This window comes from Bombus affinis, unplaced genomic scaffold (assembly GCF_024516045.1).
Source record: "Bombus affinis isolate iyBomAffi1 unplaced genomic scaffold, iyBomAffi1.2 ctg00000082.1, whole genome shotgun sequence".
NCBI classification, from domain to species: domain Eukaryota; kingdom Metazoa; phylum Arthropoda; class Insecta; order Hymenoptera; family Apidae; genus Bombus; species Bombus affinis.
In genome coordinates this window covers 332501-340000 of record NW_026108830.1, presented here as the reverse complement: position 1 = coordinate 340000, position 7500 = coordinate 332501, and the positions used below count along the sequence as shown (strand labels likewise).

Genomic DNA, 7500 nt, shown 5'->3' with positions numbered 1-7500 from the left:
GGAACTATGCGACGGGACGTTGGGACTTTGAAGAAGTTCGGCCGGTGCGAAAAGACCGAAAAGGTTTTTTCGAGTTATCTCGCTTAAAAGTGTTACACGGTAGGAATATTTTTGCATAAATGGACGTATCTCGACGTTTTACGTCGGGATTAAGCGTTTATTTGGTCGCTGGAACGTTTTCTAGAAACGGAACTATGCGACGGGACGTTGGGACTTTGAAGAAGTTCGGCCGGTGCGAAAAGACCGAAAAGGTTTTTTCGAGTTATCTCGCTTAAAAGTGTTACAAGGTAGCAATATTTTTGCATAAATCGACGTATCTCGACGTTTTACGTCGGGATTAAGCGTTTATTTGGTCGCTGGAACGTTTTCTAGAAACGGAACTATGCGACGGGACGTTGGGACTTTGAAGAAGTTCGGCCGGTGCGAAAAGACCGAAAAGGTTTTTTCGAGTTATCTCGCTTAAAAGTGTTACAAGGTAGGAATATTTTTGCATAAATGGACGTATCTCGACGTTTTACGTCGGGATTAAGCGTTTATTTGGTCGCTGGAACGTTTTCTAGAAACGGAACTATGCGACGGGACGTTGGGACTTTGAAGAAGTTCGGCCGGTGCGAAAAGACCGAAAAGGTTTTTTCGTGTTATCTCGCTTAAAAGTGTTACAAGGTAGGAATATTTTTGCATAAATGGACGTATCTCGACGTTTTACGTCGGGATTAAGCGTTTATTTGGTCGCTGGAACGTTTTCTAGAAACGGAACTATGCGACGGGACGTTGGGACTTTGAAGAAGTTCGGCCGGTGCGAAAAGACCGAAAAGGTTTTTTCGAGTTATCTCGCTTAAAAGTGTTACAAGGTAGGAATATTTTTGCATAAATGGACGTATCTCGACGTTTTACGTCGGGATTAAGCGTTTATTTGGTCGGTTGAACGTTTTCTAGAAACGGAACTATGCGACGGGACGTTGGGACTTTGAAGAAGTTCGGCCGGTGCGAAAAGACCGAAAAGGTTTTTTCGAGTTATCTCGCTTAAAAGTGTTACAAGGTAGGAATATTTTTGCATAAATGGACGTATCTCGACGTTTTACGTCGGGATTAAGCGTTTATTTGGTCGCTGGAACGTTTTCTAGAAACGGAACTATGCGACGGGACGTTGGGACTTTGAAGAAGTTCGGCCGGTGCGAAAAGACCGAAAAGGTTTTTTCGAGTTATCTCGCTTAAAAGTGTTACAAGGTAGGAATATTTTTGCATAAATGGACGTATCTCGACGTTTTACGTCGGGATTAAGCGTTTATTTGGTCGCTGGAACGTTTTCTAGAAACGGAACTATGCGACGGGACGTTGGGACTTTGAAGAAGTTCGGCCGGTGCGAAAAGACCGAAAAGGTTTTTTCGAGTTATCTCGCTTAAAAGTGTTACAAGGTAGGAATATTTTTGCATAAATCGACGTATCTCGACGTTTTACGTCGGGATTAAGCGTTTATGTCGTCCCCAAGACCTTCTACAAAGTTTCGATTTTTTCGTTGGGACTTTGAAAAATTTCCGTATCGAACACGTTTTTTCGAGTTATCTCGCTTAAAAGTGTTACAAGGTAGGAATATTTTTGCATAAATGGACGTATCTCGACGTTTTACGTCGGGATTAAGCGTTTATTTGGTCGGTTGAACGTTTTCTAGAAACGGAACTATGCGACGGGACGTTGGGACTTTGAAGTATTTCGCACCGGTACGTAGGGACTTAGAAAAATTTCGGCCGGCGCGAAAAGTCCGAAATGGTTATTTCGAGTTATTTCGTTAAAAAGCGTTATAAGGTATAATTTTTTTGACAGGGATCGTTATATCTCTATTAAATACAATCGGATTAAACATTTTTGTCGAATTTTTTGAAAAATTAGCTTCCGTCGGACTGATACGACTGGGATATTTTTGCAATTTTTTCGTTAATTAATGTTACAAGGTATATATTTTTTTACATATTTCGTGTTATTTTAACGTGTTTTAATCGATTATAAAGTTATTTTTTGTCCATAGTCGATAAAACTGTATGTTTACTGATGCAATTTTTCGGTGAAAAAAAAAATTAATTTTTTGGTAAAAATGCATTTATAATATGTTAATAATGCTTGTGGTAAAATATTTCGATGGTTGGATATCGCCTTTATATAGTAGTTATTGAACGTGCGAGCGACTAAGTTCCAGCGTCCCTTCCGAACGGTACGTTGCTACGGAGGTTTTGCACCATAAGCGCGCGGCCGCTAGCCCGACCGGCGCCGGCCTTCCGGCCGGCCCCTTGGTATCTATAAGAGAAGCGTCGAGCCGGACGGTTCGGTCGGAACAGCGCTGGGCGCGTGGCTATTCTACGGCCTCGGTTGAGAATTCAGTCACCGCTCCTCGAGTCTTAGTGTATTTTACGCTATTTCTCGACTGTTCCTCCGTTCTCGTACTGGTTTTTTCTCTACACTGCTGCGCCGCGGGTCGAAGTCTAGGACGTAATGACCGTTAACGTGGCAAGCTTCCCCTTAGTCGGGAAGCTGGTGACCTGTGTGCACGTATTTGACAAAAGTTGGATGCGTGTGTGCTTGTACTTACGGAGTAGCCATTCTTGCAGAGACCATCGGTTGTAAGCTATTTGTAGCTGCACGATGGTCCTTTTGGCGTTCTGTAGAGTGCGTTATCTTCTGGTAACGCGTCTCTACAGAGGTGTTGAAGCTTATAAAAGAATATTCTTACGGTATGTCCAGCATGCGTATACGTGCTTTACCGCTAAGTTATATTCTACGAGAGAAGTTGGAGGAGAAAAGTTACAAACAGAAATAATTCTGTGAAGTATGAATCTTTGTATCGATATATGATGGTGAGAGAGGAGGAGAATTAAAGTGGCTGAGTGACGTTGTTACTGAACCATGGAACGTTGCTCTCTAAGTCATATTACATATATATATAAAATGAAAAGTCTCGTCGTACGGTGCTTACGTCCCACCTACGACACAGAGAGAACTTTTAAACGAAAATGCTGGTTTTTGGGAATATATTATAAGATCCCTGGTTGATCCTGCCAGTAGTCATATGCTTGTCTCAAAGATTAAGCCATGCATGTCTCAGTACATGCCGCATTAAGGTGAAACCGCGAATGGCTCATTAAATCAGTTATGGTTTCTTAGATCATACCTACATTTACTTGGATAACTGTGGTAATTCTAGAGCTAATACATGCAAACAGATTCCGACCAGAGATGGTAGGAATGCTTTTATTAGATCAAAACCAATCGGTGGCGGATGGCTCGTCTGTCCGTCCATCGTTTGTTTTGGTGACTCTGAATAACTTTGTGCTGATCGCATGGTCATCTAGCACCGGCGACGCATCTTTCAAATGTCTGCCTTATCAACTGTCGATGGTAGGTTCTGCGCCTACCATGGTTGTAACGGGTAACGGGGAATCAGGGTTCGATTCCGGAGAGGGAGCCTGAGAAACAGCTACCACATCCAAGGAAGGCAGCAGGCGCGCAAATTACCCACTCCCGGCACGGGGAGGTAGTGACGAAAAATAACGATACGGGACTCATCCGAGGCCCCGTAATCGGAATGAGTACACTTTAAATCCTTTAACGAGGACCAATTGGAGGGCAAGTCTGGTGCCAGCAGCCGCGGTAATTCCAGCTCCAATAGCGTATATTAAAGTTGTTGCGGTTAAAAAGCTCGTAGTTGAATCTGTGTGTCACAGTGTCGGTTCACCGCTCGCGGTGTTTAACTGGCATTATGTGGTACGTCCTATCGGTGGGCTTAGCTCCTCGCGGGCGGTCCAACTAATATCCCATCGCGGTGCTCTTCACTGAGTGTCGAGGTGGGCCGATACGTTTACTTTGAACAAATTAGAGTGCTTAAAGCAGGCTACCTTCGCCTGAATACTGTGTGCATGGAATAATGGAATAGGACCTCGGTTCTATTTTGTTGGTTTTCGGAGCCCCGAGGTAATGATTAATAGGGACAGATGGGGGCATTCGTATTGCGACGTTAGAGGTGAAATTCTTGGATCGTCGCAAGACGGACAGAAGCGAAAGCATTTGCCAAAAATGTTTTCATTAATCAAGAACGAAAGTTAGAGGTTCGAAGGCGATCAGATACCGCCCTAGTTCTAACCATAAACGATGCCAGCCAGCGATCCGCCGAAGTTCCTCCGATGACTCGGCGGGCAGCTTCCGGGAAACCAAAGCTTTTGGGTTCCGGGGGAAGTATGGTTGCAAAGCTGAAACTTAAAGGAATTGACGCAAGGGCACCACCAGGAGTGGAGCCTGCGGCTTAATTTGACTCAACACGGGAAACCTCACCAGGCCCGGACACCGGAAGGATTGACAGATTGATAGCTCTTTCTTGATTCGGTGGGTGGTGGTGCATGGCCGTTCTTAGTTGGTGGAGCGATTTGTCTGGTTAATTCCGATAACGAACGAGACTCTAGCCTGCTAAATAGACGTAACTTATGGTATCTCGAAGGCCCCCGGCTTCGGTCGGTGGGTTTTTACTACCAACGTACAAACAAATCTTCTTAGAGGAACAGGCGGCTTCTAGCCGCACGAGATTGAGCAATAACAGGTCTGTGATGCCCTTAGATGTTCTGGGCCGCACGCGCGCTACACTGAAGGAATCAGCGTGTTTTCCCTGGCCGAAAGGCCCGGGTAACCCGCTGAACCTCCTTCGTGCTAGGGATTGGGGCTTGCAATTATTCCCCATGAACGAGGAATTCCCAGTAAGCGCGAGTCATAAGCTCGCGTTGATTACGTCCCTGCCCTTTGTACACACCGCCCGTCGCTACTACCGATTGAATGATTTAGTGAGGTCTTCGGACTGGTGCGCGGCCAATGTGATAAGCATTGCCGATGTTACCGGGAAGATGACCAAACTTGATCATTTAGAGGAAGTAAAAGTCGTAACAAGGTTTCCGTAGGTGAACCTGCGGAAGGATCATTAACGATATAACACAAAAACTTAAAGAATTTGACTTGAACACTTGAAAAATACGAAACTGTATAAGTCGGTAAGGAGCCGTACTCCTCCTATATCGACGAACCAAAGTATATACGACGTATCAACAAGCTATATACTTTAACAAAGAACAGTTAAATTCGCCCGGAGCGTGGCTTACTCCGTTGGCAAAATGATGAAAAGACATAAGGAGGAGACGACCCTTCAGCTACGAAACTATATGAAGAGAAGGTGGCACTCTCTCTCGATCATCGGGATGAAGAGATACATACATATATATATATATATATATATATATATACATACATAAACGAATTCGAGGCGCCTGCGTGAGGTCGTACACAGAAAGACCCGCCGCCTGCGAATAACAAAATATATACGAATTCGAGGCGCCTGCGTGAGGTCGTACACAGAAAGACCCGCCGTCTGCGAATATTATGATTTTATAATAAAACTATAAATGGGAACTTGAGCTTTCGAAAATTAAACTTTGACACGAATATCGAACGAAAAATTACGAATGGAAACCACCCGTAAAGAGAAATGAGATCGAGGCGCTTGCGTGAGGCCGTATACAGAAAGACCCGCCGCCACGATCTCGTATTTTTTTTTTGCGTCGTGGAGACCGTACAAACGAATAACAAAATCTCTAAAGTGCCTCGTGTCGGAGAGATCATGCTCGCCTATTCTCTTCTATGTTTCGTGGTCTGTGTTGCGTTTGCTCTCCTCCTAGCAACGGGACATCGAAGACTCCTCTTTGGGATCGAACGAAGCGACTAAAACGAGTCGACGAGAGCGAAAGTACGAGTAGCGAGTCGCGCATGTAGAAAGGATACCGACATATCTTCGAAGGTTCTCTTCGAAGATCCATGGATACCTTATGCGCGTCGACCTCTCGTCTCTTTCACCGCTCTCGGTCGTTCTCGAAACGTGCTTCCTACCCATAGGGCGTGTGTTCTTCGTATGTCGTTTTGTTCGAAATAACGAAACCACTTGTAACATACTCGTGGATCGGGTAACCTAGAACGAAAACGCATTGCGTGGATGTTGGCCCGCTATGATAATGATAATGATGACGATGACTATGATGACGATGCGTAGCAACGATTCGTAACTAGTCTAGCCGAAGTTGGTTCAGAGGGGACCGCAGGCTGTCTACCCTCGATGTCGTGAGTCGGACACCCGTGCCGTCGCTAGAGTTTTTTCAAAGCTCGGCTTCTGGATATTGGGAAGAAAGACCGCGCGAGGTAGATGGATGCGAGTCCCATCGAATTTTTTTATTTTTTAAAAAAACAATCACCTGAACGGAGATGTGTTCTCTTTCGTCGATTTTTCACGCTTTGAGTCGTCGCGATCGCCATCCGTTCGGAGGAGATCGCCGACTTCGAAGCCTCGATTTCGTGAGTCGGACACCCGTGCCGTCGCTAGAGTTTTTTCAAAGCTCGGCTTCTGGATATTGGGAGGAAAGACCGCTCGAGGCCGAGGGTCGCGCGAGTCCCATCGAATCTTTACATCACCCGAACGATGGAGGCGCACGCTCTTTTTCTTGAATAATTGGACGAGAGGAATGCATATCGTATTATATATACACACACACACATATATATGGGCTAGCCACCGTGCGTATTTCTTCGCGAGATCGTGTGCTGCACAGAGGATTCAGAATCGGGTGTTATATCCCCGTCGTTTCCTGACGAACGGAGCTTCGATCTCGATGGTTGTTATATATCATAATGTACTTTTCGCCCGGCCGGCGGACGCGCGTATCTTCGCGCGTTCGTCGGATTTCATTTTCGAACGTTTTCGTGTCGTCGATCTTCCGGCGACTTCTGCGCGTCCGATTCCCGTTGGTCGGTCGTGTCGGATCTCGGCTTCGCTCGAACCGAGTATTAAGAGTACATGGAGTACAAGAGTTTTAAAAAATATATGAAAAGATTACCCTGAACGGTGGATCACTTGGCTCGTGGGTCGATGAAGAACGCAGCTAATTGCGCGTCAACGTGTGAACTGCAGGACACATGAACATCGACATTTCGAACGCACATTGCGGTCCACGGATACAATTCCTGGACCACGCCTGGCTGAGGGTTGCTCACGTAAACCTAAGACTGCTTGCGTTGCGTGTCGTTCCTCTCTATCTGTCTCTCTCTGTCCCTTGGTGCCTTCGACAACCCGCCGTCGTTCTTACGATACGTAGAACGTTTCAGAGTCGGAGGAAGCGCACGAAGAAGGATACGAACAAGAGCGGACGCGAGAGAACGTACGCGACGTACGAGCGATTGTTGGACGCTCGTCGGCGTTCGTCGCGGTCGTGTCGAGGCCGTGCAATTCGTACGCATGCTCGATATATAAACTATCGTGTTCACGGGAGACACTACGAAACTCTACCTCTGTCTCTCTCTGTCCCTTGGTGCCTTCGACAACCCGCCGTCGTTCTTACGATACGTAGAACGTTTCAGAGTCGGAGGAAGCGCACGAAGAAGGATACGAATAAGAGCGGAGAGAACCGTCACGGACCTGCGTGAGTGCTA

The 7500-nt window shown here is 46.0% G+C and overlaps 1 long non-coding RNA gene and 2 other non-coding genes across 3 annotated transcripts; all 3 read left to right on the top strand.

Moving 5' to 3' along the window:
- Window positions 1-3031: 3031 nt before the first annotated feature.
- On the top strand, window positions 3032-4954 carry LOC126927362 (small subunit ribosomal RNA). Its single transcript, XR_007715415.1, has one exon. It is a non-coding gene; the product is annotated as a small subunit ribosomal RNA (ribosomal RNA).
- A 308-nt stretch (window positions 4955-5262) lies between these two features.
- On the top strand, window positions 5263-6231 carry LOC126927278 (uncharacterized). The gene is made up of 2 exons (XR_007715347.1): window positions 5263-5303; window positions 5372-6231. It is a non-coding gene; the product is annotated as an uncharacterized LOC126927278 (long non-coding RNA).
- Window positions 6232-6905: 674 nt separating this feature from the next.
- Window positions 6906-7060, top strand: LOC126927314 (5.8S ribosomal RNA). The gene has a single exon (XR_007715366.1). It is a non-coding gene; the product is annotated as a 5.8S ribosomal RNA (ribosomal RNA).
- Window positions 7061-7500: the final 440 nt, after the last annotated feature.